The 11,253-nt window shown below is 37.9% G+C and overlaps 1 pseudogene; it reads left to right on the forward strand.

Moving 5' to 3' along the window:
- Nucleotides 1-582: 582 nt before the first annotated feature.
- LOC103603051 lies at nucleotides 583-1,356 on the forward strand (annotated as a pseudogene).
- The last annotated feature ends 9,897 nt before the right edge of the window (nucleotides 1,357-11,253 follow it).

Raw genomic sequence — 11,253 nt, forward strand, 5'->3', positions numbered from 1 at the left:
ATAAAGATTTCGAGGCAGTTATGTAAAGCATGGCCATCTGAGCAGATTGTCAAGGAGAAGCGGTCTCACAAGAAGGGGTGTGGAGCTTCAGGCCCCCAACATAAGAGAACATATTACATCAGAGATTAAGAGTATACAATTCATATGCTCTTGGAAATTAAAATTAAGTATACATGTATCTGACTAGTAAGAATGCCCCAAGGAATTAATTAAAAATAACTTAATAGTGAAATAGATTTTTGAGTCAAGGTGTTTTTTTTTTTTTTCCTCCTAATTCTAAAGTTTATAAAGTCAGTTAAATGGAATATCAGGTATATGGAATATTCATATATAGAGAGTAAATAATAGTAGCAAAAATTTTTATAAAGCTGAACTTATGACTTTAAAAATTTCGTTGTGAGCTTAAAATAAATAAGGTTAAAAATAACCCATTATATTGTGCTTTGAATACTTTAATAAGTAAAAATTTTTTACTGTAATCCCTATAGTCAGATGAAATTCTATTAAACAGATAATCCAAGACCCGGAAGTGGAAAGTGTGGGGCAAAGATTATGCCGTGGCCCGATTGACTTGTAAAGATCATGTTACATCAGGACGAAGCCTGGAAGGGGAGAAAGAGGAAAGAAAAGGAGTCAGGTGTGGCTCTTACTCAGGGATGCTTGACTTTCAGGGATGTGGCCATAGAATTCTCTCAAGAGGAGCAGAAATGCCTGGACCCTGCTCAGAGGGCCTTGTACAGGGATGTGATGTTGGAGAATTACAGCAACCAGCTCTCCCTGGCAGGAGTCTCTCGTTTTGACCTGAGGGTCATCTCCATGTTGGAGCAAGGGAAAGGGCCCTGGACTGTGGAGAGCGAAGAGACAAGGGCACGAAAACCCAGCGGGTGAGAACGCATCAAAGGTGTGAGTGAACGCAGGTATTTGTCCTAAGTGTGTCATCAAGGAATTACCTCCAAAAGGGAAAAGGAATACAGGACAAGTATTTCACAGGTGATGTTGGAAAGACATGAAAACAATGACAGAGAAGATTTTGCACATCATAATAGAGTTCATCCTAGAGAGAAACTGTACAAGTGTCATGAATGTGGCAAGGTATTTCGTCATGATTCAAGCCTTTCAAAGCATTACGAAGTTTGCACGGGAGAGAAATCTTACTAGTGTAAGGAGTGTGGCAAAGCCTTTAGAGCACATGCAAGTATAACTGCCCACCGGCTAATCCATATTGGAGAAAAACCTTACAAATGTAGTGAACGTGGCAAGGTCTTCAGCTGAAAGTCAAATCTTGCAAGTCATCAGAGAATTCATACTGGAGAGAAACCTTACAATTGTAATGAACGTGGCAAGGTCTTCACTTGAAAGTCACACCTTGCACGTCATCAGAGAATTAATTCTGGAGGGAAACTTTACAAATATAATATGTAACAATGTTTTTAAGCACAATTCACTCCTCTCACAACATAAGAGAATTCATCCTTACAAATGATGGCAGATCCTTCATAAAATCAGAGAGTCCAGACTAGAGAGAAATCATGTAACATTAATGTGTATGGCTTTATTCAAGTTTCACAACTCACTAGACAACAAAATATACATTTTTGATAATACCACAAAACATAACATGCATGCTGAGGCTATTAATAAAGGACCAAAATTGTAGAACATCAGAGATTTTATCCAAGGCGTAACACACTCCCTAGTTCTCCAAAGTTAACCTCTGATATTATATACTGCAAGATAATTAAAAGTCAAAAAATGTGAAATCTCATGACATGATATATATCAAAGGTACAGGACATCTGGACATGACCAGTTACCTTGAGGCTTTAAAATATTTTATTATTTGAGGTTTCCTGAATAGGCTACTAGTTAAGACTTTCAATCTGAACTTGGAGATTTGTTGATATCACACATCCTTACATCATACGTATATCAAAATCATATGGTAGCTTTCATCGTGGTACCTGGGCAAGAATCAATAGGATGAAAGAGCCTACTTTATTAGGTGAAGGTCATTTTTATCTAAGTTTCTTGAAGAAAAGGTCTGTGCCTTCTAAAAATAAATCATGTCTGAATTAAAGAACATGGAAGTGTGGCAGAGAATAATGGAAAACTTTGATGTCAGTCATAGTGTTTATTGTGTTCAGAGAAGGGCACTTTGAGTAACAGGAGAGAGACGCTCTATCAGCTCACCGTGATATACATCAGTACTAAACCTTAGGAGACTGGGATTTTTATGGGATACAAGTGATATGTTATTAGAGACTGAATATGTGGTAGAAAGAATCCAGGGGAAATGGTGCCTTCTTTCTTCATAAAGGGTAACAACTGTTGTATACTAAAGAGTGGTGAAACATTCTTCTTATGCTCGAAATTAAAAGCAGAGCAGTTATTGTGGAGACTTTAATCAAAAGAAGCAGAATAACATGTTCTTGAATAGGATTCACATTTAACTGTTGGCAATACGTTTTTCTACTGTTTTATTCACAATGTATGATAGATCTCATGTTTTCATTAATACAATTGCTTTTTATAGTTAAAAATAAATAATCTATAAAAAATCTTTGTTTTCTCACTTGAATTTATATAGTTTTTAAATTTACAAAATACTTTTAATGTATATTATTTCAATTAATCAACCAACATGTAAGGTGTTTTATTAGTTATTTTTATAAATGAGGAAACTGAAGGTAGATGTTTATATGTATTGTTTAAAGAGACTTAGAGTAAATTGTATTATTTCAAATTCATACTATCTAAAATATTTTTTCTGTGAAAAAATTATATGCTACTTTGTAGATATATAAATCACTCTAGCATTACAGCACAATGAGTATTATCATCATGAGGAAAGGGCCCCCAAATATCTTGTCATACATGGAATAATTGGTGTTCATAATTGAGAAACACAGGGGAATAGGGTTTTAAAATGGGTGGGTGCATATGTGTGTATATGGAGCCCTAATAAAAAATGATAACACTAAGTGCAAAAACATTAAAATAACATGTAGTTCTATTTTTTTTGGATAATTTTCTACTCTGCCTTTCTCTTCTTCCAACTTTGAATTCTAGAATTTACTTTTAAATGAGCATCTGATATGGAGTTTGAGAAGCATAAATGTTGATCTTTATATATATATTTTTGAATCTTTTTTCTGTGATCTTGATTTTTCTGGATTTATTCTTGAGAAATCTGTTAACATTTTTCTCGCGTGAATACGTGAAAAAAGCAAGAAGGGTTGGCAGTTGTGAACACCTGGTGACGGAAGTAGTCCATGTGGTTGTACGGCACATCTTGAAAGGGGAGTGTGGAGAAAAGATAGTGCAATGAAGGAAATTTCTTTGGATAGAACCTCTTTATTAATTAAAGGTAGAGTTAAAATTAAGGTTTGAGCAGTTGCAAGGACAGGGAAAAATACCTTGGGTCTGTAGATGAACAGGTGTCAAACATATCCACGCAGGGCCCTCATGTTTTGGGGGCCAGGTTGGTGGGGAGGTGGCAGGTACAGAAGTAGAGAGCAACTGCAAGTGAGAGTACGCTTGGGTTTATAACGGAGGGCGCTGCCGCTCCTGCAGGCACGGATATTATTCTCACAAATTTGTCCTCAATGAGGCACACGGCAGGGAAGCAAAAAGTCCAGTGATTACTACCCCATTATAGGGCGAGAACACCTTCAGGTTGGGAACCATGCCTTATGCATCCATATATTTCCAATTCCTGGTGCCTAACTAAAGGGTGGAAATAAATGTTTGACAGTTTAATTACTAAACATCTACCTTAATAAGTGGTAAGTTATAAATGCTGAAGAAGTGGAGGAAAAGTAAACATTTTATTAAAATTTATTGTTGTTTAGGGTTGTCATATCTACAAAGCAAAAATAATAAGCTATTTAGCAAAATTGGTATTTCAGATAGACCTCAAATAATTTTTTAGTATGAATATGTCCCAAATATTGCCTCCTCTGTTTTATCTGGAAAACCTAGTGATACCAAATTTCTCAACACCACCTTGTCTCTATGTGTGAGGATACTTCAGAAAGTTCATGGAAAAATAGACTTAAAAGACAATAAAAATCTTTCCATGAACTTTTTGAAGTACCCTTGTATATTTGACTGAATTTAATGTCTGGTTGCTTTTTTCTTAACATTTCTTAATTAAAACTGGTTAATGGATAATAGTCGCAATTTTAAGTACAAAAATTCCATTGCATTTTACTATGCCTTTTCTCTCTGTAATAATATCAAATATAGTAATATTTTGAAGACTGTACCATAGAAAATGATAAAATCTGCACTTTTGAGGACAATGTAAATTGACGTCTTATTGCAGTTTTCATGGAATCAGACTGAGTTCACTGAATACAAATAGCAACATCAAAATAACAGGAATCCTATTTTACATTATCCTACTCATGCTGACAAAGAAAGGGAATTTGTAGCCGCAGCTGCCATTTCTTTATTTAGGTATTTATTCATCTCTTTTATACAAATATAAGTACCTACTCTCATCATTTTTATCGTTTATCTTGAAAGCTGAAACTGGTAGAACCACATTTTCCTGCACCTAAAGTGTACGTGTGATTTTCTGAATGGAACTTGAAAATGTGTATTCATTGTCGGTTTTATTATTTCTTTAGTTTCTTCCTGTTGGGTGAATTGGTTTGTAATACACAAGGTTACAGGAATCATGGTTTATACATCTTTGTTTATTTTTTGTAAATAATAGAGAAAAACAGAAGGCACTCTGAATGTATGGTGTTGATACTGATGATGTATAAAAAAACCGATTGCCTTTTTTTTTTTTTTTTCCTTTTTGTCTTTTTTCGTGACCGGCAACGGATCACAACCCTCAGTGTCGCGCCCGTACCGGACCGGGACCGGCCACGGGATCGCAACCCTCAGTGTTGCTCCCGCCCCTCGCTCAGCCAGTGAGCGGCCGGTCCGTATGCGGGATCTGAACCCTCGGCGGGAGCGCCACCGCGCTTCCCAAGCGGCGCACTATAGCAGTGCGCCACTGGGCCGGCCCGCGATTGCCTTAATAAGTGATTAACAGACATTTCTCATTTTTCAGCCTTTCATGGTTGGACATATTCTAAAAGTAGTGATCTCCCTTAACATGCACACACAGATACATGTAAGCGCATATATATGTGATGCAGTCTTTAATTTTAGGATTTTTACATGTAATATCACGAGCAACTCATGAGCTTATTTCTTTTTAAATATATATTTATTTTTATAATTTTTATGTTTAAAAATCTGTTTTTTTTGTTGTTTGGGAATTTTATGGTTTTTGTTCACTGCTATTTAGCTAATACTATTTTTTTATAGATTATGCATATTCATGAGGTACAAAGCTGACCGTCAACACCTGTGCCCAAGATGTGAAGATCAGATCAATATTATCAGAATGCCCATTACCACAAATTGCAATTGTTCCCTGTGTCCCCCACCCAATTACTCCCCAACCTCCCCCACCCCCAGCAACCCCAGGTCTGCTCTCTCCCTCTGCAAGTCCAATGCACCACTGTGGTCTGTCTGTCCTTCCTTCTTTCTCTCTTAGCTCCCACTTACGAGTGAGGACATGTGGTATTTTTCCCTCTGTGCCTGGCTTATTTCACTTAACATAATTTTCTCTTAGCTCATTCATTAAAAATCTGTTTTAACGTCATTTCTATGACAAGTAAAAACTTGTGGTTTTGACTGACGGATATTACTTTCTATTTTAATTAAGAGAATTGGACTGCTAGTAATAGTGTACCAAACAAAAAACATGGCTTAAATGATTTAAAAAATAAATATGAATTATTCCACAGAACAGAAATCTGGAAATAAGCATTCTCTGTGTTGGAAATAAGCTCCATGACCTCCTTCTGCACTGCTGTCATCAGAGTGTTGGCCTTTGTTCCCGGGTGGGTTGCTTCCTGGCCGCAAGTTGGCCACTGTAGCTCTAAACATTGTGTCCTCCCTCTACCAGGTCCAAGGCCTACTTAGCTCTGGGGGTAGATTGGCTGAAGAACTCTCTTAACTGTTTCTGTTTTAATCAGGGAGCAAAATATTTCTTAAATGTTCTCCAGCAGATTTGCCTTTTCTGCAGAATGGATTCAGGGGCCCATGCTCAGAGGTCTCATTGTGGAGAAGCTCACCACTTCAGCTTTGGAGGTTCTGGTAGACTTGCCTGTCATTCCTCCCATTATTGAGATTTAACTCTTTTCTACATATTTACAAATTTTGGAAAAGTAAGATTGTGATGGAGAAGTCCCATTCTAAATGTTAACGGATGTTTATTGAGTTCTTAAATTCCTGTATTTATGGTGTTTTAATGTTGAATGGTGTGGAGAGTCTGATGACACGGTTATGAGTTGAACTTGATTTAGACATGTCTGTATCCTACCCCCAAATCAAGCCTGACCACACAGTCTCAGTGAGCTGACATTTTGTGCTTATGATATAATCTAATGATATAAATAATTAAAAATTGGTTAATAATTTGAGGCCAATGCCTGGACCTCATGCTCTTTAAAATCCTAAATAAAAATTTTCACTTTTTTTTTTTTTTAAGAAAAAAATGAAGGTGACCGGTAAGGGGATCTCAACCCTTGACTTGGTGTTGTCAGCACCACGCTCAGCCAGTGAGCTAACTGGCCATCCCTATCTGGGATCTGAATCCATGGCCTCGATGTTATCAGCACCGCACTCTGCTGAGTGAGCCATGGGCTGGCCCAGAATTTTCACTTTTTAAAACCACTTTCACCACTTATATTTTTTCCCTAGGGATTTCAAATGTACGTCACTTTTAAATTTTAATTTAATTTTATGTTCTTGTATTGAGTATGTAAGAGTAAAAATGAAAAAGTTTAAGGAAAACTAGGTATAAATCAAGAACCCTTCTTCCTGGGTCTTGGGGAAAATGGTAGGATTGCCTTCATACTTACCTGGAGATTCGTGACTGGCCCCTGAACACTGTGTATACGAGCCTTCAATTAGCCCAGTGAAATTTATAGGTGACAGGATAAGAACACTGGAGGTCACCTCTGTAGGACATAGTGAAAATCAAGTAAACGTATGGTCAGGCATGACAAAGTTAGAACACGCATGCATACATGAATTCTAGAAGTCATTTCAGGATCTAAGAGGCAGTTATATAATAGGAGACAGATTAGCAGCCCAAACACATAGGTAGATAAGGAATTTGAGTGCTGTCAGTTTTCGGAATGTTAGTGTAATCACAATGCAAAGACTGTGGGTGGATGAAAAAATTGATAGCTACAACTCAGTTCTCAGTAGTTGTGTGTATTCTGGTGGTTGTGAGGGGTAGGTTTTATTCTAAAAATATAAACCAAAACACAATAATTGTGGTAACCATTTTGCAATGTATGCATAGATCAATTCATCATGTTGTATACTTTGGATATATACAATTTTTTCTTGTCAGTTATTCCTCAGTAATGCTGAAAAAAGGGAAATTCAAAAGGGCAAAAAGTTATGTGATGGAAGAAGACCAGGGATGGAACTTTCTTCCCTTCCCATATCTTTGCTTTGATTTCCTAACTCTTTTCTGTTATCAGAAACAGAAACATAATGGAGAGGTGAATAAAATTCTTTTATTACTTTTCTCATTTTGAGAAGATTCTGAGAAAACATTTTCTTATATGGTATTATTAGACAAAGGTGTAATTCTATTGATCTCCTTATCAAGTAAGGAGAATTAAGTAGCACTAATATTCTCTAACAAAATAGAATTCAAAAAGAAGCATTTGAGTTAAGTATATAGAAATACATAACATGGAACTTTAAATTAGATTTTTCTTTTATGGAAGTTGTGCCAGTTTACTTACAAGAATTAGATGCCTACTCTAGGCCTGATAATTTGTTACGAACTTGATAAAATAAAAGAGGATCCAAGGATTCTGTCAGAAGAAGCTTACAATTAGGAGGGAAGATGCGTTCAACTGATGGCTCTGCACAGACCTGTTAAGTCATAAAGGACAAGTCCCAGCCTCCCTAAACTGAGTTCCTTATGTGTAGACCTCCCTGCAAAAGGTTCCATTCATGTTATAAATGACATTATTCTTGAAGTCAAGGTTAGCTGTAATCAAATATTATATGAACAGGTGCTAATGAGAAAGCACAGCTACTGAACTTTTAGATTTCTTCATTTCACTCTGTTGTGGAGACTGACTGTCAAATTGTTAACACCAGGAGTATTGTTCAGAGGAAAATAAGACCCCAAATAGTGGAAAGGAGTAAGATGACTCATTGGTGTTTTATGTGAGTTTATTTCTTCTAAAGGCCGCTGGTTTTATTACCAAGCACACGGAAAAACTGTGGATGAAATTGGTGAACTGCCATCAGTTATTTTGGTGAAATAGCAGTAAATAAAAGGAATTCCATATTAGAAATGGCTCAAAATTTTTTATTTGATCCAATATACTATTATGTGTAAACTTTCCATAGAGACTGTGTGAAATACAGAGTTGCTAAAAATCATTTGTGAATTTTCAAAAAAGAGCATTTATTATTCTTAAATAATACATTTTTCTCACTTTGAAATCCTTAGAAAAATGGCTAGAGGAACATATTAAAAAAGGAGACTCGATTTCACTGCTGGACCCCGATGTAGAGTGGTGTCTACATGTGAGGAACTTTGAGGAATTCTTCAATATACAGTGCAGGAGGGTTTGGATTGAGGGAAAGAGCAAACGTGCACCATTTACAATGTGTGAAAGAGAAGTGCTCCTAGAAGAGCACCCCAGAATAAACCTCACAACTCTCTTGGGTAAGAGGCAGGAAGGAGAGTACAGTACGTGTAAAGGAAGGTCAGGGGGCAGAAAACCGGACAATTATCCACCCTACGAAGATCTCGGGTTATTCACCAGCTGATGGAGCCCACGGGTAGAAACTAACCTTGTCTAAGTAAAGTGAGGGCACACTAAATTACCTTTTTAGGTAAAATTATGCACTACAGCTGCTTCCATCTTTAGCTACTTCCCCAGACTACTGCATCTTTAGGTAGGTACATTTAAACTCCATAATCCATATTTTTCTTTATCCTTTAATCTGGGCCTAAAATCTTTGATCAGAGACCATACATTTCCAGAAAGTTCCACCCCCTCCCTATTTTTAGGTACGAGACCAAAGATTCTTAGTCTGTAAGATGAACAGTGAGAAAAAATGCTGAAGATACAAAAATATTGAACAATTCAAAATATTGGAAAGTTAAAAAAAATAATTTGCTCTTTTTTTTATAGGAGTAGAGAAGATGAACCAGTGACAACTGCTGCTGTGAATGCCGAGAGGTTTTTTCTTTTTCTCTCAGTTATGATAAACGATTCAATTTTAATTCTGGATAATTCACATAAATGAACTGGAAATCAGGAGAGGCCAAAATCAAAACTGATTTGTTCCTTTATTTGATACCAGTGAGTCTCTGCTGTGGTCTGAGAGAGACTGAGTACTCTGTCTGCGAACAGTTGTCCAGACATACCGCTATAGAACCGGAGATGGCACGTTTTCTGAACTTTTGGTATACTGGGTCCGTGCTATGATCTTTAAGGAGTACGCATGGCGTTGGACATATTCAGTTACTGAGGCCCTAAAGGAACTACACCCGTTCCAGTGACAGGCAGCTTAGAATGCAGCTGCTAACATCTCCTGATTCTACGTGGCATGGAGAGCTCCACCAAGAGTGGACAGAAGATATTGGAGAGCACAGACTTTAGACGTTAGCTTTTGTTTTGTTTGTCCTGTTGTATCATCATTGTCTGGTAAGTGTGTGGGCATCAGCTAACTTGTCACTCAGTGCTTTGATATGGGAGCAGAGAAACTCCAGGAGATAATGTGGAAGCCTCATTTCTACACCTGGTTCTGATTTAGGTAGTGAGATCTTGGACCATAAAAGCCTGAACCTAATGCTGCAATGGGATGAGGCTTTGGGGACTCTTAGGAAGGGACGAATGTATTTTGCAGGTAACGGGAATGCAATTTGTGGCCAGCGGGTATACTATGGCAGATTAAAGATAACGGGAAATTCTTTGGTATTCCTCATATGAAGATATGGGATCTATGTCCCTTCCTTGATCTAGGTTGGGCTGGGACAGTGTTGTCAGTAATGTATGGTGGAACTGGTACTAGGTCAGTTCCAGGTGTAGACTTTAGGAATTCTAGAAGTTTCTGTTTCTTTCCTCTTGGAACCCTGAGGTGCCACTTAAGCAGTTTAACTATCCTGCTTGAGAGACCATGTGAAGAAGTGCAGAGACTACATGGAGAGAGAAGAACCCAGTTGAACGGTACCTTTCAGCTGTCTCAGCTCGGTCTGTAGTGCAGTCCCGGGAGGATCCGTATGAAGTTAGGAGCAGAGTGATCGTGCTATAGGTGGAATGTTTGTGTCCCCCCAAATCAGAAGTTGAGATCCTGATTTTTAATGTGATAGTATTTGGAGGCTGGGCCTTTGAGAGATAATTAGGTCATAGCAGTGCTGCCATCATTAATAGGATAGTGCCCTTATAAGGAGAGACACAGGAGAAATGATCTCTCTTTCTGCTCTCCCCGTGATAATATAGAAAGAAGTTGGTTGTCTGCAAACTAGCAAGTGAGCCCTCACCAGACGTTGCTTCTGCTGGCACCTTGATCTTGGACTTCCAAGTCTCCAGAACTTTAAGAGATAAATATTTGTTCTTTAAGCCACCCAGACTATGATACTTTTTATAGTAGTCCAGACAATGAGTTTAAAAGATTTCTCACCTTCCGCCTCACCCCACTATAGCCATGGCCCTGTTTGACCGAAATCATAATGGTTAAGCCTAACGTGTTCAGAAAATAGATTGGAGGAATTTTGACAGTGCTCTTATTCTGATTTCCCCGGAGCAAGATTCTCCTTGAAACCCCCTCACTTTTCTTCACTTCCCACTCTCACTGGAGATCTTGAAGGGGAGAACTCAGTTTGCGCGGTTCAGCCTCTCCTGCCTCTCCTCGTTTTGTGTGACAGCCAGCTGCGGGGAGCACTCAAGTCACTTTGCTTCTCTAGGCCGTCAGTGCAGAAGCCTGAGTTGGTTCCTCTGGTTGGAAATTCTAATTTGGGGATTCTGTGCTGAAGCCCACTGCTGACACATGAAGGAGCCCCATACCCCCATCAGCTTTTATCAGTGATACAGCTGATATTTTCATTTGTAACTGCTTGTTCTACATGTTTCTCTGAATTGGTCTTAAATGCTTGAGGAGAAAAAAGGGTGTTATTAATTGGTTCCTTCAAACCTA

The sequence above is a fragment of the Galeopterus variegatus genome, unplaced genomic scaffold (assembly GCF_000696425.1).
Source record: "Galeopterus variegatus unplaced genomic scaffold, G_variegatus-3.0.2 Scaffold4413, whole genome shotgun sequence".
Lineage (NCBI taxonomy): Eukaryota > Metazoa > Chordata > Mammalia > Dermoptera > Cynocephalidae > Galeopterus > Galeopterus variegatus.